Genomic DNA, 27,110 nt, shown 5'->3' on the forward strand with positions numbered 1-27,110 from the left:
AAACGATTGGGAGTCCCATACGTACCCCCCTTCTCTTTACTGGTGCATTCTAATTTATGTTGACCCCGAGACAAATTGTTGTAACTTGTCACAAATGTACAAAAGGCATCATGTGCTGGCGTTTCCAGGACTTATTTCTGTTCCTTGACCTGTGTCGCGCTTTCAGGAGCTTCGCCAATCAGCAAGGCTGATTATTTCTGACTGTCCCTTTCCCCGGCAGACTCACTCAGCTTAGTTTCCACCAGTAATATCTATTCGTGCACTTCCCAAACTGAGACACATTGTGGATTACGGCTGATTTTCTCACTCCGTTCTCCTGCTTTGGGGAAGAGTCCCAGTCACTGTGTGACTATTTATTTCAGTAAAGATTGTGACACAGGCTATCTATAGAGTGGTGTATTTCCCTCCTCTTCCTTGGGCAAATTGTTCTGATTTTGCATTTTGAAACGACACAAAATGGGATCCTAAACCTCATCCCCCTCCCGATCTCATTTAGATTCATTAGACTTGAGAAGTAAAAGGGAAAGGAGTTGAATTTCCGTTGCATCTGGACAGAATTGATGAGGAAAAACAACCTTCCTTCTTTCAGGCCTGGAGCTTGTATGTGCAAATATCTTTTGGCCACATACAATCTTGCTGATTATAAAACTTCGAACTTTTAATTACAGGTAGCAGCATTCAGCCTTTATTATCTGCAGTTCAGAGAAGGGGTGTATTTCATAGTATTTATTAACTTTTTCTCCCCAGCCATTTCTTGATACCCCTGCTTGTTATAACCCAATGAACAAGAATAAGCAGCGGATGATGGGATACCCTCCTGGGCTCAGAGAACTCACTGACCTGCTTTCTTAGTAATTAATCTTTGACCTCGAAAAGCCAACTCTTTCAATTTCTATTTTCTTCTTTTTGACCAGTATTTTATGGTGGTTCAGATTTTTATTAGCAGCATTCATCAATGTGAAGAGGGTTGCTATCATTTTATTATTATTCTTTTTCCCACCCCTACCCCACCCCCTCTCTGACCTCCAGCTTGGGTCCTAAGCACCATTCCCTGATATTAATTTGGCTTTGCTGGTATATAAACCATTATTATTATTATTATTATTATTATTATTATTATTATTTATTATCAACAACAACAACGTCTCAAAATCAGATTACTTGATTGCATGCTGGGAATTAAAAAGGTTTCATTATCCTTGAATGTGGTTGGCCCCCAGTCCCAGAAATCGGCGGGAGAGATATGTCCAACACAAGCAGCTAATAATTATAATCTAATTGTATTTGTGGCACAGTAGTAATTTTCAGATTTGTGGATCTCTAATATATAAATCTTTGAGCCTCTCTCTGAGTGTGCAATTCTTTCAGCGAATAGAGATCTTCACTCCATTGAAAGTATAATGTGGAAATCCATGAAACAGCCTGATATGAAAGACTCCACACGGACACTAACTTCAGTATTTAATATAATTATATCCCTGCTAGTCAATAATATTAATATTTTTTCAAGTGCCTGGCTCCTGGGAAAATTGAGTTGATTCTTTTAGGTGTATATTACTTTTCTCAACCCTTAGCAATGCAAAAAGGTAATCTCTTTCTGGATTATTTGCTCCTTATTTTATGCCCATTTGATGCTTTAACTTTCTCCAGTTTATGACTCTCACCGCCCCCACCCCCCAACTATGAAGGTCTGTCTATGCTTTACAATTCAGGATTGTGCTGTGATCCAGGAATAATGCTTTTTTTCTATTTTTCATCAACAATTGGGGCTCTCCATTATAAATCAATACAGCATTACGTTATTTCAGGAAATAAAGTTGTTAATCTTGTACAGTATATGCTCTAGGTTGTTTTCTGCAGTATTCTCAAGTAAATACAGAAATGTGGGTAATTCTTGTGATTGGGCAAAGTACAGAAACACCTACCTATTCTCTCTGGGCATTTCTTGAGGCAGAGTTAGGAAATGAATGTGCTTCTGGAATGCCCAATATGACAATTTTAGAAAGGCTTGGTTAAAACTTCCTTTCTGCTCTGATATGAATGTTCTCTTGTGAATTTGGCCAGCTGTATCCAAGCGTGTGCAAAATTCAAAACCAGCCCTATGGATCAAATTGTTTCCTAGAGCATTCCCTAAAGTCTATTATAAGGTTTGATCCCTAGTTGGAGAAGGGATCGTGCTTATTTTCCCTCATTTCTGGGACTATGGGACCGACCATATTTTAGTGTGTTCCAAACTTGGACAGGGGTTCCCAACCTGTGACTCCCCAGATGTTTCTGAACTCCCATCATATCCAGCCACAATAAATTGTGTCTGGGGATTCAGGTTATCTACAGTAGCCTTATCAGCAGGAACGTCCCTTCTTTTAAGCCCAAAATTGTCTGTCCCTTATGGGTTTCAATTTGTCCCTTATTTTCAGCTAATGGGAACCTATGGCTTAGTTCAAACGAGTTGTTTCCACTAATAATGAAATAATTAATGAGTCCGAACTCCTTCCCCTTTTTCCTCCTTATCACGGTACTCTCTAAGGTTCTCATGCACTGCAGGCTTAGGGTTGACAACAGTCCCGTATCGGGGACATTAACAAAAACATGAACATTAACAGCCACCAATTATTGACTAACTTACAATTTTCCAAGTATCAGGATCATGAAAATCATGCGAATGATAACTACTGGATAGTGCTCACGTGTGAAGCCTATTTTTTTACTGGCTAACAATGCTTCTCTTTCTACAAAACAAAATTACATCACATCCATTTGGCTGCCTATGGTTATATCAGTAAGCAGGGGAGAAGCAATCCAAGTTGTAACTTATACTGTAGTTTAAGTTCAAAGTGGTACAAACACATACAACACTCTGCCTCCCAATTATGCAAGAATACTCCCTGCCTCGTGTCCCAAATTGGGGCAGGGGGATGTTGGCAAGCCTGCTGGGAATAATGGTAGAAATGTGCATGAAACAAATTTTCCAATTTGTTTTGAATTTGAATCAAATTCTGAAAATTTATTTCAAATTTGAATCAAAATCGAATCTGGTTCAAAAACTCACTTCTAATTCAAATTGAATTTTAATCAATTTGACCCTGTTTGGGCACCTTTTTGACCAATCAGGGGGCCTGGATGGTTTCAAAAAGATATCCAACAGCTCTTGAATTTAACTTGAATCGAATTTCAAAAATTAGATTCAAATCCAAATAGAATTGTCCTTTTAAGGGGTGGTTTGATTTGAATTCAAATCCCTCAAATCACCCAGATTCAAGCTGAATTGATTCAAATTTGAATCGATTTGCACATCCCTAGATGATGGGAGTTGTAGTTCATCTACATCTTGAGGATGATCGGTTGGGAACCCTGGTGTTGGCACAACAGATCATTACAATGTGCACAGCACATTCCCGTTTGCTTGTTCCTGCTCATGCATTGCCCCAAGGAACACATCAGGGAAGTTGCACCCTCTGGCCACACCCCTCCGACACAGGTTACTAGCTGTGCTCAAGGGCCGCCCTTTCATGAGGTGAGATTAGGTCGTTGTCACAAGGGGTGTGGTATCAACCCAGCAGCAACCCAGCAAGATCTCTCACCCCGCCACACACACAGACATCGATTGGGACAGATCTGACCCTTGCAAGCTTTGCCGGGAGCACCTCTCCTCACACTCCTTGTGGATCTTGCAAGAACCTCAAGGCAAACCTAAGAGGCTGCTGGCAACCTTCCTGCCCCCTACACCCTACTCAAAACTTGCAAATGTCAGTCCAGTTCAGTTTAGTTTTATTTCGGTTTGTGACCAGCAATGCAAAGTGGACAGATTTTTTTAAAAAGAGCAAGAATAAACACTTCATCCTCAAGTATAATAATTGGATTAAGTAACAGAGTCTGGTTCTCTTCGCCACCACACAAAATTTGGCTATATTATATGTAACATCAGAATCATGGTCGGCAAGAAGAAAGCAAACAAACAACTCATCTGAGCAGCCTGGAAAAGTTCTTAGTAAAGGAGCTGGAAGAAAAGTATGAGAATCTTGAGGGAAAGTACAGTACAATAAAACCCGAGCTATAGACTCAACTGCTCCATCTACGCACAGGCATAACCCATTCCTCATAAGGAATCCACTTCTCCTCCTCCTCCTCCTCCTCCTCCTCCTCCTCCTCCTCCTCCTCCTCCTCCTCCTCCTCCTCCTCCTCCTCATTATTGCGTTTATATCCCACTCTTCCTCCAAGGAGCCCAGAGCAGTGTACTACATACTTGAGTTTCTCTTTCACAACAACCCTGTGAAGTAGGTTAGGCTGAGAGAGAAGTGACTGGCCCAGAGTCACCCAGCTGTATCATGGCTGAATGGGGATTTGAACTTGGGTCTTCCTGGTCCTAGTCCAGCACTCTAACCACTGACCCTCCAGAACTGCTGACAGGAGAGCATTAAAAAGTGCCAACAAGGACATCCTTCTACACTTAGGCACTATTAACGTGCTCAGGTACCTAGCTGGTTTGGAGTTATGTATTTGGTTCCCAATATAACATTATTTGTAACACAACTTAGATAATTTCTTGCAAAAATCCACTCTGCATGGGAGCTGGTCTCCATCAGGGTCTTGGGCATGGCAGCATTTGGCACCCCGCCTCAAGCAAGACCTCGTGCCACCCCGGCCATGCTCCTGAAGTGGGCTGTGATTGTCCAGAGTTCCCAACTGCATGGAGGAACCTAGTTCTCATACGGTGCTGAAGAGACGTTTGTGAACCTCCTAGGATGGTCTGTATGTTTGCAGAATCCTTATTCAAAACATGGTTAGATTCTAAGTTGATGAGAGAAAGGCAACCCCATTGAATAAGTAACTCAGTCAAAAAGAATATATTCTTCATATTCACCCAACACTAGGAGGGTGCAAATCAATCTGAATTTTAAAATTTGACTATAATCTGGGTGATTGCATTCAAATTGAATCACCCCTTAAAAGGCAATTCAATTTGAATTAGAATTGAATTTTCTAATTGAGCCATTTTTGGAAGGGCGGTATAGAAATCAAATAAATAAATAAATCTAATAAATAAAATAAATACATTTTTGAAATTCAATTCTAATTCAAATCAAGAGCTGTTGGGCACCGTTTTCAAACCCTTCAGCCACCCCGATTCATTTTAAGAGGTGCCAAAACAGGTTTAACTTGATTCATACTCAATTCAAATCCGAATCGGGTTTTTCAACCATATTAAAATTGGATTCTAATTTGAAACGAATCGAAAAATTCATTTCATGCACATCTCTACCCAACGTAAAGATTCAACAAAAAACATCCTTCTGTGGAAAAGTACTGCATTCAGTAACTGGTGGCAATATGTTGAGCAGCAATAACTGCAAATAAACATTTCTTGTAACCGGCGACCAGTCTCTCACCTCGGCTTGGAGGAATCTTGGCCCATTCTTCCATATGAGATTGCTTCAGATCAGTGACATTCGATGGCTTCTGTGCATGAACAGCTCACTTCAGGTCTTGCCACAACGTTTCAATCAGACAGATAGTCTAGAAAGCGGGGGGGGGGGGGGACCTGAAGAGTACAGTCTAGACCAGGTATTCTAAACATTGGGTCCCCAGATGTTATTGGACTTCAACTCCCATAATCCCCAACCAAAGGCCACTGGGGCTGGGGATTATGGGAGCTGAAGTCCAATAACATCTGGGCACCCAATGTTTAGAATCCCTGGTTTAGACCAGTGGTTCCCAACCAGGATATCTCCAGATGTTACTGAACTACAACTCCCATCATCCCCAGCCAGTGTTCCCTCTAAGGCATGCGCAAGTGGTTTGTTATACTTTTTATACTATACATATACTTATGTCCGCTCAGTTAATTTTAGATCCCGCTCAGGTTTAATCAGGAAGATCCCACTCTGAATGCACATGTGCACACACTGCCTTGATACTGCCGCCTAGAACTACACTCATTCTGCACATAGGTGGAAAAAAAATTAGAGACAACACTGTCCCCAGCCACAATAAATTGTGGCTGGGAATGATGGGAGTTGTAGTTCAGCAATGTCTGGAGGAACCCTGGTTGGGAACCACTGGTCTAGATATTTGGACACGAGGGTGTGCAGCTTGCTGGTACACTGAGGTCAGATAGGTGTGGGCAGAAGGCATGGTCATTCTTGCCGCTCAAGCATTTGCTGAACTCATGAGAGAGAACAAGTGGACAGAGCTTCTGTTTCATGGTCCCGTCTAAAGCAAGAGCAGTGTACACAGCTGACATGGATGTAAGCCCTTCAGATCTTACTTAAATGAGTGTTGTTGTTGTGGAGGAGGAGGAGTCCGAGCATGTACACCTGACCTCCATGTGTTCATTGTACAGTCTGAAAGAGCCCTCATGCATAGATTTGTACATGCCTACAAGCTTTCTGTACACAGCTGGACGCTCTGCCTTTTCAGGGATCCTGATGGCACGGATAGAGGGGTCTGTCTGGGGGTTCTTGTGGACCTCACAATGAATGTATCGCATCTGGGGATACATGATCCCATCCATTCTATATCCATAGACTGTCTGGGAAAGGATCTAGAGTGAATGTCAAACTCCAAAAGTAGTGAGTCTAGTTGCCGTGTCTATTTCTTTCTTGGCTCTCTTGGGCTTTTTGCATGCCAGTGAGATCATTAAACATTTGAAAGGACCTCGCAGGCAACTTGTGTAGATTATTTATTGCTCCAGATAAAATTAAACAAGGACTAATTTCAGATGTGTATATGAGACTTCCTTAATCCATTTAGTTTGGACCACTAGCAAATTCAGACTTGGAGGAATTGGCCCATCTTTATGAGGAAATAACCAAGGTCAGGATCAAAGAGCTACTTTACAGGCTTGGGTGTGCCCAGTGGACTTATGATTAGTCCCTTCCCCTTTAGACCGAAATCACACACACACACACACACACACACACACACACACACCCCATCCCGGATTCCTTTCTGCATTTCCCCTTGGGTTGGTAAAAAGTGTGTGATGCAGGTGAGGGAGCTGATCTTTGAGAAGCCCAAACCAGTCACTCAAGCTGACTTCCAGAGCATCGGAACACTTGTGGGACAAGCAGGGCAGCATAAGATGTTTAATTCAGTTGCGCTAAAGACCAGGGATTTGCAGATTTGTATGGTTGTGCGGTAGCACCTTTGTGCAAATGAGGTGTGCTGTGGTTGACACACTCCTGCATGAGCAACTTGCTAGTGGAACTTCATCCTGGAAATGCAGGATCTCCATCACTATTCTTTGGAGGCATTCCTGTATGCCCCATAGGGGTGTCTACAATTGTCTTCTTCGTGTTATCGTTCTATGTCTTTTTGTTTTGAGAACCACTCAATTTGTACGATTTCTCACTCAGAACTGAATTCATTTTGCAGTGAATACTGCTTGTTTTCTTATTGCTATGTGTTTTCAGAGTGAGGAAGGAGCTTAGCTGTAGAACAGCAGAGAAGCTTACATATACACGAACATATCTCCCTGCGCATGCACATGCACACACCCAAGCACACTTCTGAAGCAATTCAAAGTGTAAAAGAAGGGGCCGTGCCTCCTGTGGATGTGGCTTCCTGGTGAAGAGTGCTCCCTGTAAGAGGGATTCCTACATGTGATGGACTGCAACTCCCAACATCCCCTGAGGCAATGACCTTTCGCTGGGAATTTGGGGAGTTGTAGTCAACAACTCCTGGGAACCCCTGTCTCAGGGAACATTGCTCGCGGCCACCATGTTGAAAATATGCCTTGGATCAGGTTTCGTTCTGGGGCCGTGTGAGGAAATTTTGGAAGGGTGGTATAGAAATAAAATTAAAAAATAAAATAAAATGGTGGATGCCAGTGGGGGCTACCATGTTTCCCCACAGTGCAGTGTGGGAAATAATGGTAGCCACCTGTAGGCTATGACTGAAGGAGCTCCAACACGAGTTATAACTTTCAGTTGTTTTGAATGAGAGGAAAAAGCTTTCTACCACTAGAACGATACACCTCCGTATGAAAAAAGAGTAGTGCACGTAGCACTTGTTTGTTTGTTTGTTTGTTTTAACATTTATATTCTGCTCTTCCTTCACGGAGCCTAGAGCGGTGTATATAGTTAAGTTTCTCCTCACAACAACCGTGTGGAGTAGGTTAGGCTGAGAGAGAAGTGACTGGCTCAGTCACCCAGCAAGTATCATGGCTGAATGGAGATTTGAACTCGGGTCTCCCCGGTCCTAGTCCAGCATTCTAAGCACTACACCATGCTGGCTTCCTTTAATTTTAATTTTAACTGGGGACCCCTCTGTGTTCATTTCATCGCAATGAAAAGAGAGTGGAATGAGGTTGAGATTGAAGTCAATCCTAGACTGACCATGAGCTAGCGTTAGAAAAGGAGAGCTGGTCTTGTGGTAGCAAGCCTGACTTATCCCCTTTGCTAAGCAGGGTCTGCCCTGGTTGCAGATGAATGGGATAATAGAAGTGTGAGCACTGTAAGAGATTCCCCTCAGGCGATGGAGCTTCTTTGGGAAGACCAGAAGCTTCCAAGTTCCCTCTCTGGTAGCATCCCCAAGATAGGGCTGAGAGAGACTCCTGCCTGCAACCTTGGAGAAGCCGCTGCCAGTCTGTGTAGACAATACTAAGTTAGATGGACCAATGGTCTGACTCAGTATATGGCAGCTTCCTATGTTGTGTTGCCACTGCAAAAAAAGGCTAATGCAGTTTTGTTTTAAAAAAGTCTACAAATATACTCGAAGACTTGGTTCACATATTATAATATACCAGACTAGCTGATCTGGCACAGAGCATCTGCGCCCCTAGTTCTCCCTGTCCCCCCCCCCATCCCTTCAGCCATTCTCCACCTCCCTTCGGCGCTGGCCGCCACCTCCTCTCGCTGGGTAGTATTTCCTTTCTCCACCTGGAGGTGGTCAGCCTGGCCGCTACTTCCTCTTGCAAACCGATGCTTTCTCCTGGCGCCTGGCACCACCGCCTCCTTTCTCCGGCCAGTGGCCTCTCGCCTTCCTCTCCCCCTCCCTTCGCTTGCAAAATCTCACAAGAGCTGCCACACATGGGATTAGCCACGGGTATGTCTTCACGAATTAAATATATAAATAGATAGATATTTTCTCTATATAATGTTTTATTGCTGTTATCTCCAGGCTGCCCACTTTGGTTCCTCCTCCTCCTCCTCCTCCTCCTCCTTGCACTGCAGCTCTAAGATGCCTAGAGGAAAAACCTTCTATTTCTGTGCTCCATTGTTTCATTACAGCAGGCCACAAGAAAATGCTTGTTTTGACCTCCTCCCTTTGATATCCTTGATTAGTTTAACTGCCAGCCGTTCTTAATCTTAGTCACAGCCAGATCACTTTGGACTGCTCCATATGCAACACTTTTTCCCCTGTGGAGGGGAAAGAACACAATGCATAAGTTCATTTTACAACCATTACCAACCTGTGTTGAAGCCGAGGCAGTTTTGTTAATTCACCATTAAGCGGAAGTGCACGCCATACCCTGATTTATGAGTCAGTTCGCATGTTTGAATCACATGGAAAGGGGTGAAGGAGGCAGATACTGGCATTTCTCCCTCCCCCGCCAATGGAATAGAAATAATCTGCTTTAGTGTTTATGTTGGTCAATATGGGAATGAACTGAGAATATTGGTGGCAATGTTAATACTAAAGTGAGGGACTTGGTGAAAACTGTTTGTGTGAATGACTGTTCATGTTAAAAGTGAGCCTGGATACAGACCCTTCAAATGCATGATGCAGATAGGAATTGTACTTCTGTTGTTTATTTATTTAACATATTTTTATGCTGCCCAAAATTTACATCTCTGGGCAGTTTATAACAAAAAATGACAATAGATGTTAAAACATTGGTTAAATACATGACAACAAAAAGTTAAAACATTACAACCATTTAAAACTTTAAAACAATATTTTAAACAAATGTTAAAACTACTGAAACAGTATTTAATTAAAAGCCTGGGTGATCCAATGTGTCTTTAAAGATTTTTTCAAACATTGTCAGAGAACAGAACAGGACTTTATTATGGTCATAGACCAATATACAAAGAAAATTCAGAGATGTTGAGGCTCTTATTTCAACAGGGAGCATGTTCCAAAGCACTGGGGCAGCAACTGAGAAGGCCCGTCCCCGATTAGCCACCAGACGAGCCGGTGGCAACTGCAGATGGACCTCCCATGATGATCTCAATAGGTGATGAGGTTCATGACAAAGAAGACGTTCTCCTAAATACGCAGGGCCCAAGCTGTTCAATGCCTGTTGTGCCTGCATTCAGCATAACATGTGAATGACTGCACCAGTGTACAAATCTGTACCTGTGTACACTGTACACTCATTGGCCTATACACTGTACACTCATTGGAAAGTATACCTCTGAAAAGTATAAGCATGCATATGTATTCAGTACTTGGTTTGGGCCCCTTTTGCAGCAATTACTGCCTCAATGCGGCATGGCATGGATGCTATCAGCCTGTGGCACTGATGAGGTATTATGGAAGACCAGGATGCTTCATTAGCGGCCTTCAGCAATTCTGCATTGTTTGGTCTTATGTCTCTCATCCTTCTCTTGGCAATGCCCCATAGATTCTCTATGGGGTCAGGTCAGGCGAGTTTGCTGGCCAATCAAGCACAGTACACTGTATACTTTTCAGAGGTCCGATATTGTTCTATTCTTCAATCCTTGTCTTCTTGGTTCCATGTAATATTCTAATTTTCTGAGATTGTGGATTTGGGGTTTTCATGAGCTGTACGCCATGATCATCACAAATATAACAAATTAAGGCTTGACTTATCTCGCTTTGCATGTAATGCGTCTGTCTCATATATCAGTTTCACCTTTTAATTTGCATTACTGAAATTAATGGACTTTTGCACGATATTCTAATTTTCCAAGTTTCACCTGTAAATATACATTGTTGCTGATTGTGGCTTTGCTCACCTTCCCCCAAGATGATGGGGAAAATGTTGTCCGTTCTCCTACATGATCCCATTTCAGAGACCTGGGACAACTCATCCTGATCTCCAGGAATCCCACAATGCACTGCTCACTGAGTGCCGTGCACTGGGGGATTCCCCCGGGAGACGGGCAATCTAGGCGCCCATCTCTCTGTGTGGCCAGGCTGGAAGTAGCCGGAGCTCAACACGAGCATCAAGCCCAGGTTAAGGAAGCACTCGCTTCTACCTAGATCTCCCTGCTAACCTGCTTCTTGACAACCAACAATTGGGGAGCACACACAGCTCCCAAACGTGGGTTGAACAGGTCTGTGGATGACTACTTCTTCTTCTTCTTCTTCTTCTTCTTCTTCTTCTTCTTCTTCTTCTTCTTCTCCTTCTTCTTCTTCTTCTTCTTCACATTATCTTGTGTGAATCTTTGTGATAAATGTCCTCCGTATTTTCCCGAAAGGTTTTGCATAGTTGCTGCAGCCTCGCCAACTGATTAATGCCTGGACCCGTCTTCTGGTTCGACTTTATTTCAATATTTGGAATTAGACTTTGACAACTGATGGCTACGCTTGATATCTGGCAGTGTTTGACAGCTGCCTTGCCAGAGGATTTAATATGTGGCTGGGCTCTCGAGAGGGGTTAGGCTGTGGCATTTTGCATTTGACAATCCATGATAGCTGAGATGCAGTGGTAGTTAGTATATGATATTTGTCAGCTTACGGGATTTCATGCTGGATGCCTGATTACCACCCCCACCAGCCCCAGTTCATCAAGTGGTAACAGCAAGCCTAAAGAACTGGAATTGTGAAGTAATAAAATATAACTTCCAGTACGGGATTCCCCCCTTCCTTTCCATTTCCAATTTCACTCCCAAGGGCATTCCATATTGCCCTTTTAAGGGGTGAGTCGATTCGAATTCAAATACCTGAATCACCCACATTTGAGTTGAATTGATTCAAATAAAAAGCTAACAAAAACAAACCGGAGCAACAGCATTTGAAATTGTGGTCCGTGTTGTCCAATATCTGCATATAATTGTTTCTGCTCTAGCCATCACCCAGGCATGATCTGTGCCACCATGAAGTTTTCTGTGGCCACCAGATTATCGTTTTCAAAGGCTACAATGAGAAAAAGCACTAACGCCAGGGCAGGCAACTTTGGCTCTGCAGCTGTTGCTGAATTGCACCTCCCATCATCTCCAGCTGCCATTAATTGCCACTGGGGATGATAGGAGTTATAGTTCAGCAACAGCTAAAAGGCCAAGCTTCTCTGCCCCTGAGGTACATTATGTGGGCGATGCCTTTCACTGTGCTTACAGGCCACGCATTAGCCCGATCCGGACATGATGCTGTACGAATTCACAGCTGTCTGTTCATTCATACATGTGTTTGTGTGAATGCCTGTAGCTGCGTTTATGTTAAAAGTGAGCCTGGATCTAGGTGGCCAGATTTGGCTTTTAAAAAGCCAAATTCTGGCTTATGGCCCATTTGACTCATGAGTATACCCCTTAGGTTCTGGCAAGCCTGGCCTGGATACAGGTCCTACAATTGCATGTGGCAGATCGGAAGCCTACTTCTGTTCCTGCGTTCAGCACACCATGCGAATAGGAGAGTTTAACTTAACCTGTGAATGGGCCGTGCCGAAATGGACTTGCAGTCTGCAACTAGATGCAGTGCAGGCTCCAGATTTTGGGCTGTGCTCTTTTTCTTCCACACCTCTTCCTGCTGGTGAGTTCACTGGTTCCTTGGAGCCAAAGTACCCTCCGCATAGCCAATATTAAGTATGAAGTGAAACAATATTATATATCGATTGGGGAGAAGGCGCCAATGAAATAATTTGAAAATGGATTCTTGGAGATAATAACCAGGTTTTAAGAGGCTTCTGGGTTTTATTTGACAACCTTTTAGTATGGCTTTCAAAGAAAACTGTGCAGGCCACATTTTTGTAAAGGTAAGTGCTCTTTTATAACAGTGTGCTGGGCAATCTCCTTCCTTCCACACTCCGTCCTCCATTTCTCCAGTGCCAACTGTTACAGCTGCAGAGCATCCTTACCAGGGAGTTCAGTCATTTATTTCCTTTGAATATTTGTATATTGCCCCAAACTCAAGCCTCTGGGCAGTTTACAATAGCAGCATAGGGAGCTGCCTGCTACTGAGTCAGACAAATTGGCCCATTTAGCTCTGGATTGTCTTCACAGACTGGCAGCGGCTTCTCCAAGGTTGCAGGCAGGAGTTTATCTCAGCCTTATCTTGGAGATGCTGCCAGGGAGGGAACTTAGAACCTTCTGCATGCAAGCCTGCTGGTGCTCTTCCCAGAGCGGCCCCATCCCCTGAGGGGTAAGATCTGAGAGTGCTCACATGTAGTCTCCCATCTGAATGCAAACCAGGGCAGATCCTGCTTAACAATGGGGACAATTCAAGCTTGGTATCAGAAGACCAGCTCTCCTCTCATAAAAGAAAAAACAACACCAGTTAAAAAACAACAGTAAAACATTAAAATAATCTAAAACAACTTCTAGAAGTCTAATTAAAAGCCTGGGTGAATAAATGTGTCTTAATGGCCCATTTAAAAGCTGTCAGAGATGGGGAGGACCTTATTTTGACAGGGAGTGCATTCCAAATCCAGGGGACAGCAATTAAGAAGGCCTATTCCTGAGTAGCTACCGGATGAGCTGTATTGGGTGTTCCTATTGAAATGCTGCAACGAATAACACAATTTTTGGAGTGTACCAGCAATTTAAGATAAAAGCTGTGTGGAATCTTGCAGTGTGTGTGTGTGTGTGTGTGTGTGTGTGTGTGTGTGTGTGTGTATCAGAACAGTTTTCCTCCCACTCCCAATGGTTTGGATCATATACCAAAATTGCTATGCTATTTGTCACTTTATTATGAGGTGAGCATTCAAGAAAGAGAGAGAGAAAGAGAGAGAGAGAAACGGTGATGAGAAACCAGCTGAATCTGAAACTTAATTTGGAGACAGCGGTGGTAATTACACAGAGAGTTGGCAGTTGTGTTCTCTTTGCTCTCTGCTGGAGTGTGCATCAAAGTTGCTAAGGCTCTGAGCAACTTTGTGTCTGTTAAAAGTTCTCCGTAGGAGCTCATGACAATTCATTATACCCAAATTCAGCAATTTGATTCCGCTGAAGAGTGTCTCCGTTCTCTCTTACAGGTTGTTTTATTTACCCAAAGCAATTGTGTGTGTTTCCTCATATGAAAGGGATTTCAAAGCACAGTTTTGTCTTTCAAGGAATGACAGTGTACAGTTTAGCAAGATGATTCCTCGGAGCTTGCAACATGCTTAGAATCCTCAAATACTGAGCCTTGTAGGGAAATGGGATTTAAACAAAACCAAACAAAAAAACCTGCCATTCAAAAGTATAAATATTAAAGTGTAGTGTTAACAATTGCTGCATGCAATAGGGCAGGGTTTCTTAACCTCGGGCCCCCAGATGGACTGCAACCCCCATCATCCCCAGCCATGTCCACCCTCCGTGCTCCTTAAAGGTACCCCTCCCCCCGCCGAACCAGCATGAACTCCAGACCTCCAAACCGGTTCGTGCACATCCCTAGTTGTCACACGGAACTGGTGTTGCACACATTCACACATAACGCTGGGACAAACTCTGACCCCTCCAGTTTTGCATATATGCGAATGTGGCCTCAGCATCATCTTCAGTTCAGGGAAATGCAGTACTGAATAGAGTTATATCCTAACTGATGTTATAAAACACAAAGCAGGTCACTTGAACTAAGCTGTTTTTAGACTTCAGTCCCATTCAAAGTACAACATAGTTCAAGTCATCTGCTTTGTGTTTTATAACAAAGAGTGGGAGATAACTCTATTCAATACTACATTTACCTGAATACAGATAAATTTACTTCCCTAGTAATTGTGGTGAGTTTTGTTCCTTAGGTACTTTCTTCAGGAAGGGGGATTCTTTGCAAACATGTGCAGAAGTAAGAATACTGTAGCGTATTTCTCTCTCTCTCTCTCTCTGTTCCTCCCTTCAAAGAAATGAATGTGAGAGTTGTCAAAACGGATGAGGGTATGCTTTAAAAAAAAACTAATTATATGTTCAGTGCAATAAGCAAATATGCCTTTGGGGTTCTGCCTCTCTAAGTTTGTAGTGCTCAGTTAAGAGAAGTCAGAACATATTAGCTGCCAATCGCCGTCTCTTTTGAGGTCCAATCCTGATAGCTGCCAGTTGCAAGGTTCAGACTAGGATCGGTGAATAAACAATTACAGGATTGAAGAAATAGCCGCTTCTTGCTTTGTGGCTGACTATGGGAGCACTGTTGTTGAATGAATATGTACTCTTTGCTATTTACACTGAAAAAAGCACACAGGAAAAGCACGCTTAGAACACATATTAATGTCAAGTATCTTCAAGAGTGTTTGCCTCAATCAGGCTGAATAATGGAGTCACCCTGGATACAAAGGAGCATTCTGAGACTGGGAAGTCAAAAGCCCCCATTGAAAAGGTTCAGGCTGAATGGAGAGGACACTACAATTAGCTCCCAGATAATTCAACTGCTTTCCCAGTGGGTTGGCTTTGAATTGTTTGAAAACAACCTGCATGGGTATAGACTGCGCCCATGGATAGTCTGAAGGAGGCTTTAAATTGTGTGTTGGGACACCGCTTTGGTTTCATTGTGAGGCCTCCTGTGCCTTTAAGGAGACAGAAATTCAACCGGCAAACGGAAATACAATGGAGAGGAAATGCCACGGATGAAGTCACATGAGGCCACACATTTGAAAAGTGAAGATGCTGGTTTAATGTCAACATCCCTATGATCTTACAAGTTGTGATAAGCCTATAGCCTATCTTTGATTCATCACTTCATTTTAAAACATTTTGAGATTGTCAAATACATGGGTGGTGGTGGTGGACAGTTTTCATCCCATGGTTACTTTAACATCTATTAAGAGACCTAATAAGGCCTTATTATGCCTGCTCGAATGCTACTTGTCTTATCTAGGGAATATGTTGTTGGTATTCCACTCTCAAAGAAAGTAGACCACATCTCCTGGAAGCAAGAGGCTACTTTATTATTCCGCAGCTTTTTAAAAACAGCAATCACCTTTGAAACAAGAAATGCGAGTGCTTATGAAAACTTCCAGTGGGCAAATGGAAGAATATAAGAAACATCCCCCTTCTTTCTCAGGAGAAGGGGGATGCTTCTTTCATAGGCTGTCTGTTACAAAATACATAAATAAATATACTCTATATTTATAAATAAATATACTCTATATTTATAAATAAATATACTCTATATTTATAAATAAATATACTCTATATTTATAAATAAATATACTCTATCTTTATAAATAAATATAACCTATATTTATTTAAAATGCATAAAATATATAATCTAAATAATAAATAAATAATCTAAATGATAAATAAACTAAACACTCATGTTTTCCTTGCTTTCGAACACATGGATTGGGTCCAGAGCATTGTTATTTGAGAACAGTATGAGCCATTGCATTGATATGAAGAAAGAGGCAGGCCACCAAACTATAGCCATATTCACATGTAATGTGGAAGCATTCCCCACTCCACCCCACCCTGCCCCACTGTCCTGTTCGAATTTGTACATAAGAGAGAACAGTCTCTCTGCAGTCCTCGAGACTACAGAGAGAAGAGGGAACTGGCTGGGTGGGCTTCCTTCTTGCTTGAAAAACAGCCTGCACAGCCAATCACAGCTGGAGAGAGAGAGGAGTTTCCTTCCTCAACTCTGGTTTCAGGGAGTGCAGACTGCAGTTCAGAATTTGCATGTAATTCAGGCTGCAATAAATCTAGGCTTGGGCTGATGAAATTCACTGCAACAAATTGAAGTTAGACAACAAATTGGAGTTAGAAGAGTGGAACCTTGGGTCATTCTCTGCATGGAACCAGAGTCCAGAGGGGCTGGCCTGCACTTGGGCATTCCTATTTGGCAACCTCTGGCCCCTTCAACACTGGTTTTGCGTTATGTGCGAATGTGGCCTCTGGGTAAAATGACACAGGTGACATGCCTGGCCACAACGTTTAAAGCATATACATAACTGTACAGAATATAAGAGACTTTGTGTGGTTGGTTGGATGGTAGAGGCTGACCTGGCTAGAGCCCAAACTGGGGGTAAGAAGATGGTCCCAGAACCCTCGTCTGCACAGACCCCACCCTTCAAACAGCTGGCTGGAAGCTAAGCTACAGCTCACCACCCTTCAGGGGAAAGTGAAGTAATCAAAGCAAAGTCCAGCTTCAGCCCCTCCATCTATTGATGTGTAACCGGGGACCCCCCAAATCCCTAGGCAAGCGAGTCTCGAAGCATCTTCACCTTCAGGAGACTGTCTGAAAACCCCTCCCCATTTTCTACCAGTCCCACCATTTTCTGTCATGCAGCTAACCCCACCAACCTTGTGATTGTTTTAATGCAATGCAGTATATAAATCTAACAATACAATAAAATATTGCTGATGAGTGTTGTAGTTCAACAACTGCTGGAAAGCCAAGGTTGCCTGACCCTGGAGTAGAGTATTGCATGGGAAAAGTGATCCCCCACAAATCCAGAGGACCTCTTCGGTTTGCAGAAGTTCTTCCATAAGACATTGAGCTGGTTGATTTCCAATCCATCTTCTGTCTGTGCTGCAGACTGTGTATTCTTTATTCACCGTGCTTCTACTGTGGCACAACTCCTGATGCACTGTGGCACTACATGAACGGCACTTTCTTCCGTGATTGCAGTCCTTTGGCTTGAAATACTTATTTTCTAAATGTAATAGATGGCCGCATCCGCACGTAACGCAGAACTGGAATTTAAGGGGCCAGCGGTCATCCAACCGTTATGTCTGAATGTGTGCAACTCTGTTTCTGTGATGCGAGTGACCTAAGGTTTCTTTCTGGAACTCCCATTTGAACCATTAGATTGTAGTGAATTTTGTCGACCCAATCTGAGGTTCAGTGCAGCCTGTGTTGTGTCCACATTTGGAATGTCAGGCTGCATCCACTTTAACTTGAGTTGAGGGAGGAAGCTCCTCCCTCTCTCCAGCCGTGATTGGTTGTGTGGGCTCTCCTTCATGCAAGGAGGAAGCCAACACAGCCAGTTCTCCCTCCATTCTGCAGTCCCACTGACAGCATGCTCACAGCTCTCCGTTACATCCAAATTTGGCCAGGAGAGCAGGTGTGGTGCAGAGTGGGACTGCAGGTCCAATGGATTTTGTATTATATGTGAATACAGCCAATCAGTAGTTCCAAATTTCTTGTCCCTCAACCCTGGTCCACAAGGCTACTGCAGGTGATCTATGGTGTCTGTGTGGCTGGGATAATGTAATAATATAATCCAGATAGATTATGAAGGTAAATAATAATAATAATATGATGCAGATTGATTATGTAGGTAATATATATATTAATGATTATAACTTATTATTATTATTATTATTATTATTATTATTATTATTATTATTATATATTAATACTATAATCCAGATAGATTATGCCAGTAAATATACTATGATGCATGCAGTACGTTTGTGAGTTGGTATAATACATTATTTGAAATAGCTGCACTTTTAATACCTCTTGATAGATAAGCTAGATTCCTGTCAGCCATAGGCTATGTTAACAAAAAAAAAGTTAAATCAGCTTATTAATGTGGTGGACTGCAAACTCTTTTGATGACAATGTAGTTGTTCACTTAAAGGAAAGCTTTGGGAAGCACTGTAATAGATCAATTGGTTCCTCAACAGAAAGGAATACAATTAATCACCTACGTTTTCCCTTCATTTGGGAGACAGCCTTAATTTTCAGATGCATGCATCACCTGTTGGCCATACAGGGCCTTTGAGGTGCTTCCTGATACAATAATTAAAATTCCAATGGTAAAGCGAACTAAAATCCAGGACACTAAGTGTGGTGCTTACCACGAAAGAACAGTACAGGCAGATTAACCAGAAGAAAACCCAATCAAAAAGGCTGTGGGAAGAATAAACAGAAAGGCTCATTTGCCATCTCGGAAAGCCCATCAGAAGAAAGCAGGCCTAATTGTCCTCTGAGAAGTCTGCAGGTATTTGGGTCAATGAGGTTGCCAGAAATGCAGTTGCTCCTTTCAGCCTCATCCATCCCTCTCTCAAGAGCTCCATTGTATGTCTGGGCAGGTGAGAAGATTTTTGTCAGTGTGTTGCAGAGATGGGACATTCGCAGCAAGAGTCACACAGCTGCTCTTGAATGGGTTTAAGATTAAGTCTTCCTCCTTCCAAAAAGGGAAGTGCAACTTGAGAGCATCGATCCTGCATACTTTTCTACCTCCTCGTCCAGAAGGACAAAGGTGCTTCTGAGGAATGATCAAAAGCAGTGTGATCACTGCTTTTTCAATGGGCAAAGCAAGCAGTGCTGAATACCCCCCTACCTCCCTAAATGTTGCCTCTTGAAAACAACAACAACAACAACAACAAATATTTATGAATTGTGATGTTGAGCTGGCCTTGTTGTAGCAAGCACGGATTGCCCCCTTTCACTCTCTTCCTTCTTAGACCAATATACAGCAATTTCAGCTAGGGTAGCAAGATTCTGTGCCACAGCATGTAAGCGGAGACAGGAGCAGCTGATTAATTGTAATTGAGACCTCTGTATGTATATGTTTTGATGCTCTATTTCCCAGTTCTGTTCAGCGTTCCCTCTAACAAGGATTCCCAGATGTTATTGACTACAACTCCCAGAATCCCCAAGCAAAGGACATTGCCGCTGGGGATTTGGGGAGTTGTAGTCAACAACATCTGGGGATCCCTGTTAGAGGGAACACTGGTCCCGTTGTTTTGATTTTATTTACTTAAATTTCATTTAAAACAAATATTTGGATTGCTATTCATTGACTATAATAAAATTCATTCATTCGAATTGCCCCCTTTGGTAAGCAGGGTCTGCCCTGTTTTGCATTTGAAAGGGAGACTACATGTATGAGCAACGTAGGATCATTTACATTACATTACATTTCATGGCATTATTTAGGGGATCGGGCCTCTCTGGGAAGAGCACCCGCCTGCTTGCATGCAGAAGGTCCCAAGTTCCCCCCCTGGCAGCATCTCCAAGATAGGGCTGGGAGAGTCTCCTGACTGTAACCTTGAAGAAGATGCTTCCAGTCTGTGTAGACAATACTGAGTTAGATGGAGCAATAGTCTGACTCAGTATACGGCAACTTCATATGTTCCTATGTCCAGTTTAATGTTAATCCTTTGCAATAGGAGTTCAGATGACTGCAATCAGGATGCCTTTCCTATATTGTATAGCAATGGCAAGGTTTTTATGCATTCCTATGGCCCTTTGGAATTTGGAATGCATTTCTATGACCACCTCCCCTAGTCCCACAAAAGGCCACCCCAGCCCTTATTCCAGGTCTTGATTCCACATTTTGTTCCGAATTAAATTGGAGGAACGATTCACCTTTGCAGGCATAGGGGTGTGCACGGAACTGCTCCACGGCTTTTCAGTGTGCATCCCCTGCCATTCATGTTAGTGCATTCCCTATAGCATCTGCTTTGCATGCAGAAGTTCCAAGTTCCCTCCCTGGCAGCATCCCCAAGAGAGGGCTGAGAGAGACTCCTGCCTGCAACATTGGAGAAGCCGCTGCCAGTCTGTGTAGACAATACTGAGCTGGACGGACCAAGCTTCTGACTCTGTATAAGGCAGCTTCCTCTGTTCCTAAAATGGTCTTTAAGAATCAAAACCTAACATACCCATGGGGAGCTTTTGGAGAGAAGGTGCTGGTCTGTATGCTGTGTGCAGGGAAGAAGCATCATCACCAAACGCAAGGAGCTAGCCAGTCATGAAGGGCCCTGAAAACCAATAAATCTGATGCAATATCAGGTTTTCCGCTATTGGTTGCAAAATAAAAGGGAAAGGGGGGAACGACCCTAACACAGACATCATTGTCACGATATGACAAAAATACACTTGTATAGCTACACAACTATTTATCATCTGGAGTTTATAAATCTGTGCAGGACAAAGCTGTAACTGTCACTGTGATGGAGAGCGTTGGTCTAAACCAGGCCAGACCCCACTGCCGTCCCCATCTCCACCCATGGTCTGCACTGATCACCCCACTGCCTCCCTTCTTGTGCCTAAATCACCACCGGTTGACCACTGCGAGAAGCAAGATTCTGGATGAAGACCTTTGCTCTAAACCAGGGTGGCTGTTCTTCTATTTGAAAGGGAAATGATGCATGTTTGTGGCAGTGCCCAGAAGCAAAAGTATGTGTTTAGAAAGCCATTGATGGTTTCCCACCTCCATTTAAACCCCAGATATCCCACCCAGCGGCAGCAGCTGGTATGTCGGTTTGTCGATTGGATCCATTCCCCTTCTGTCAAAGGGCAGGAGGTGTGTTAATCCTTCCAGCAGGGTTGGGCAGAAGGTTCTCCGGAGCACAGCAGCGTACATGCTAAGCCCTGCAGCCAAATGCAAGATCCTTTCTTTCTTGTTACCAGAGTCTGAAGTTCCCTGAAGCATACATTCCTGGTGAATTTTCCTGGGAGCCGACAATGAAAAATCCTGCATCATCTCAACTGCTACCTGTCCTTAGCAGCAACTGCAGTGACACTTAAAATAACGACAACTGTCTTGCATTATGATGTTTGTTTTGGCAGAACAAGACAGGGGTACCCATCCTGTCGGTTAGCTCTCAGACAGGATGGGAGCCCTGCTCCCCTCTGTAGAAGGGTTTTTCTGCTGAGTCTCTGTATGAGCATAGGAAGCTTCCTTCTCCTATCCCTGATCATTCCCTGTGTATCGCCTGTGCCAGGGGCTCCTAACCAGTAGTACTTTAGATGTTGCCAAACTACAACTCCCATCATCCCCAACTATAATTGATTTTCATTCTAGGCATGAACTGAACCGGCTCGCGGAGCAGACGGTTTGGTTTGAGTTCGGTTTGAACTCGAACGGAACCAGCTCGTGAACTCGAAATGAGCTCAAACCCGAACTCGAACTGATCTGCCTGGAGCAGTTCCGTGCACACCCCTATGCCTGCAAAGGTGAATCGTTCCTCCAATTTAATTCAGAACAAAATGTGGAATCAAGACCTGGAATAAGGGCTGGGGTGGCCTTTTGTGGGGCTAGGGGAGGTGGTCACCTCAGGCGGCAGATCATTGGGATGCCAGCAAGGTGGCATGATGCCTCTCATCTCTACCATTGGACCGACGCTTCAGGACCAAGCTGACCCTTCCAATCCTTGCAAGGAGAGCAATTCCTCGCCCTCTTTGAAAAACCGGCAAGAAGCACAAGGAGAGAAGAGGCAGCTGCTGGCAATCTCTCCTTCTCCCCATCTCTGCACATCACTTTCAACATTGAATGGGGCCTGAGCCCAATCAGGGACATGGGGCAAGGCATTTGGTGTCTTGCTACGGGTGTCACAATATCTCGGACTGTCCCGAATAAGTAAATGATACAGCCAAAGTTAAATACTTCTAAGTCCTATTGATTTAGAGGGAGAAGGCTAAAACTGCCTATCTTTAATTTGATCATGCCCTAAGTAATCTAGACCTCTTAAAACACACACACACACACACACACACACACACACACACACACACACACACAACTTGCCACATTATCTTTTCCTTAAATATCTGAACAGGATTTCAAGGGGGGGGGATATGCCAATGTATGTATGAATCATGAGATTTAGCAGAGACCAAGTAGATCTTATTATTGATGTGCTTACTGCTTCATTAAATTCCCCTTAAGATTTGCAGCATGGATATGGATCATTTGCAATAATAATTATGCAGTGATCGATTGATTGTGCCTGACATTGTTCTTGTCACCTTGAAATGCAAAATCCATCCATTCTCAGCCGCGTGAACATTTTTCTCTAATCTTGCACACCAGTATGCAAGAGTTTATTTTATGGAAAGAGGGCAATTTATAAAAGTTGGGAGACTTAGCATTAACCTTTTGCTAAAAATGAAGTATCACTTGTCATTTTGCAAAAATGAAAATTGTCCAAGCAGCAACTTTTTGGAGATTAGAAAACAGTCTAATTTTCAGGGATATTTTTTTCTCCTCGCTGCTTCAATCCTGGCTGCATGTATTTCAATTGAGTGCAGCATGTTTATTATAAATGTTTGTTCCCCTGGTACCTTTGCTCTAGAGAGGGAGAGAGAGCAGAACGTGTGCAGTTGATGGAATTTCAAGCTTCAAATCCTCTCCCTGCTTTAAAACAGGCTCTTCCATTTCAAGCAGATCTACTTCATTGTACCTGCAAAAATCCCTCGTTTCCCCTAAAATCACAGTGAGCAACATGTCAGTGCAAAAAATCAAAGAAGAGCTGGGCTGAAAATTCTCAGTCAATACAAGCTGGTGCAGAGTTGAGGAGTATCTGAGTGCCTTGCCTTTCCCCCCCAGCATCCTCCTCAATTTATGATGGTGGGTACATGAATGTTTTGGGCAGAAGTGGGACAACTTGGGGAAAAGGGGAGTGGAGGACTGGATTTCAATCTTACTATGCACTCCCTGCCAAGAGGTGATTGGTGCTATCACTGACAGTACTGTCCGATTTCCTGGTGCTGCCATGGTTCCTAGATCTGGGAAAACTCAGACTTGATACCACTTTCTGCAGCTAGGAACACAAGCATAAATGCCAACCTCCACATGTCTATGCTCCTTGTTAGATTGGTACATGCAAGAGCATATTATGGAGATTCAAGTCAGGAAGCAATATAGATTCAGGATGTGGAAATCTACCCTGAGATGTTTTGCTGGTCTTAATGAAACTCCTTTTGGCCTCCCTTGAAACTCCTTCAGGTTTTCTTTTCTCTTTCAAGAGGAAGAACCTGGAGGTTATGCAGAAACGTGTTGATAACCCCATTCAATAATCCAGAGAGACAATCTCACGACACCAATTTGAATGGACTCTTTTTCTGCTGCTCTGAGAACTTTGCACTAGATACTTGTGAATATGTACAACCAGTACTGGGGAAATAATTAATTGAAGGAGAGCTTTTATGTGCCAGTTTTGGATTGCATATGGTTGTCAGATTTCATTCTACGCATTTCCGCGTAGGCAACACCATATGCCCTTTCATGACTTCTTTTAGCACTTTTTAAGGTGCAGGGAGCGTCTCTCCTTCTAAATAAAATATTTCTCAAAATCATGCATTAGGTCTTCAATGCTGGGAATGCATTAAACACCAAGGAGATCAACACTCAAATCATGTAGATGTACAGTGGTGCAAAAGAGCTGGAGAAGAATGCCATCATGCTTGTGCTGATGCAGCATGGAAACCTAAGAACAGCCCTGCTGGATCAGGCCCAAGGCTCATCTAGTCCAGCATCCTGCTGTTGCTTCCTGCAATTAGCATTTAGAGGCATCTTGTCTCTGAGGCTGGAGGTGGTTGCCATTGGTAGTTCTAGCCAGAGTAGTAGCCACTGATAGACCTATCGACCTAGGAATTTGTCTAAGCCCCTTTTAAAGCCATCCATGGTGGTGGTCATGACCATATCCCATGGCAGAGGATTCCATAGATTATGGGAGTGGCAGATCTGGTTTGCAATGCATATTGACATCGAAGTAAAATAAAATAAACGAGGGGAATATAGTGGGAATATTATGCACTAGGTGAGGCCCACTGTTGACCAAACCAAGTCATTTTGAGTAGATGATAGTTATAGGAAAGTTCAAGAAATTCAATATATGTAATAGTATGTTTGTTTTTTCACGTGCTTGCCAAAGGGAAGTAGAAGGACAGTTTGAAATGTGAAGGATTTCAACTTCAAACATTATGCATTGTATTGAATAACGACCAGATATGGTAAATTTGAATCATAGTAAATTTGAATCTGAGGAAGATTTGCTTCTCTTGGGCAGACTGCTGCCAGTCTGATTAGACAATACTGAGCTAGAAGGAAAATGCTGCTTCCTACGTTCCTAAGTTCTATCTGGAATCTTCTACCAGGAATTGTATGTGTATCTGTATCTGTATCTGTATCTGTATCTGTATCTGTATCTGTATCTCTATCTCTATCTCTATCTCTATCTCTATCTCTATCTCTATCTCTATCTCTATCTCTATCTCTATCTCTATCTCTATCTCTATCTCTATCTCTACACATACCATACACACATACACACACACACACACACACATATCCTTAGGTGGTATGTGGCAAGCCTGACCCTGCCACAGCCGAGCCCCGCCCCCTGCCATGACCAATGAACTGTGGGCCAGCAGCACCTGGAGGTGCCTGAAGGAGGGAGGAGGAGGAGACACAGCTGCCACTGCAGTGACGGTGGGAGTGGCAGCAAATAAGGGGCCGGTCAACTGCTGTGGAGAGGAGGCAGGGGCGGAGTTAGCTTTTTGCCTCCTCTCTCCAGCCAGTTGGGTGTGAGGCTTCAGTGGCGTTGGTGGCGGAGAGGTGAGACCGAGGTGAGGATGGCGGCAGAAACGGTGGCAAAAGGTCCTTCCGTGGTCCTGCCTGCCGCTCAAATGACTGCTTGGGTCACTTTCGGCCCATTTCAGGGTTCTCTGCGCATGCTTACAAAGAGACCCAAAATGGGCTGAAAATGGCCCGACTTGACATCTGGATGGAAGGTGGGCCCACAGAAGGAGCTTGAACCTCATTTAACTCGAGGCCTGCGAGGAGGACGAGGAGGGGGGAGCAGGAAGGGGGCTCAGGTGAGGGTGGGGAGGTCTCTGGAGTGAGGGGGCTGTAGTGGATGGGGGCTAGAAAAGCAGTCTAGTAGCTTGCAGATGCTCTGCACCAGTCAATCTAGTATTAATCATAATGATATCAATTAATTAGTTAATGAAGATAAACAACTTTATTTGCTAACTGCCCCACAACAAATTGTTCTCTGGGCTGCTCACGACAGAGGATTAAAACATACAATGAAAAGAAATGGACTGCTTCTTTTTAAGGCAAGTTTCCCTATGAGGAAATTGTCTCCTCTCTTTCAACATTATTGTTATAGATAAGATGTTTTTAATGGGAATACCCAAGTCAAAGCATTTTTTCCCCCAGCACTCACTAAGGAAAGAACATACCTTGTTTGGGTCTAAATTTATACCACATGCCATTCACTGATTGTTACAAATTGAAAATTACTTTTAAAGGGTTCCTCAAATAATGTGCATTGGGGGGGGGGAAGATAGTGATATATATTGTTTGGAGGGATGCCAAGATACCTGCAATTAAATGATTCATTAAGCTGCTTTCTGATGCCAACATCTAAGGTGCACGGAGCCACCAGACTTGAAGGATGCTTAGCTGAGGATTAGTAAAACAATGTGTTTCCTGAATTTGGAGTCTATAGATGCTTTTCTCATTGTTTCATTTCTTTTTGTGCAAGTGTTTAGCAAACAGTTACAGAGATCCTCGTTCTGTTGAAAGTGTGCGTTTCGTGTTTGCCTGTGGGCTCTCCACATGATTTCTGAAAGGAAGTTAAGACTGTTGGCTTGGGTGGGATTGAATGTTCAAGCTTTGCTCCATAGGAAGCTGATGTACCCTTGGTCTATCTAGGTCAGGGAGCTGATGGACCCTTGGTCTATCTAGGTCAGGGAGCTGATAGACCCTTGGTCTATCTATCTATCTCCGCATTGTCTATACCAGGGATTCTCAACGTTGGGTCCCCAGACATTATTGGACTTCAACTCCCATAATACCCAGCCTCTGTGGCCTTTGGTTGGGGATTATGGGAGTTGAAGTCCAATAACATCTGGGGACCCAATGTTGAGAATCCCTGGTGTAGACAATGCAGGGATAGATAGATAGACCAAGGGTCCATCAGCTCCCTGACCTAGATAGACCAAGAGTCCACACAAACTGGCAGCAGCTTTCCAACATTCCAGGCAGGAGTCTTCCGCCATCCTACCTGGAGATTCTTCCAGGGAGTGAACATTTGACGTTCTGCATGCAAAGGAGATGCATTGGGGGAACGGTGCTATTTGAGAACTGCCAGCTGAGAGCTCCCTGAGCTGATGGCTGAGGTTCTGAGCCAGAAACATAGCGAGACATTCCCAAACCTTGTTCCCCATCTGAATAAATGACTGCGACTTAATCGCCCAGTGTCTTTGGCAGGTTGACGACATTAAGTCCGGCTCCATTTGATTCTCCACCTTGCAATATCCGAAGCCCGATATTGCACTCCAGTAAATCTAATCCATGGACCTCAGTAATAGAGGAAACCACTTTAGCACTCGGC

The 27,110-nt window shown here is 43.4% G+C and overlaps 1 protein-coding gene across 20 annotated transcripts in view; it reads left to right on the forward strand.

Moving 5' to 3' along the window:
• The window catches only part of RBFOX1 (RNA binding fox-1 homolog 1), a 1,664,339-nt gene that overhangs the window by 1,150,029 nt on the left and 487,200 nt on the right, over nt 1-27,110 (forward strand). The gene's annotated exons all lie outside the window — the stretch shown is intronic.

This window comes from Hemicordylus capensis, chromosome 13 (genome assembly GCF_027244095.1).
Source record: "Hemicordylus capensis ecotype Gifberg chromosome 13, rHemCap1.1.pri, whole genome shotgun sequence".
NCBI lineage: Eukaryota > Metazoa > Chordata > Lepidosauria > Squamata > Cordylidae > Hemicordylus > Hemicordylus capensis.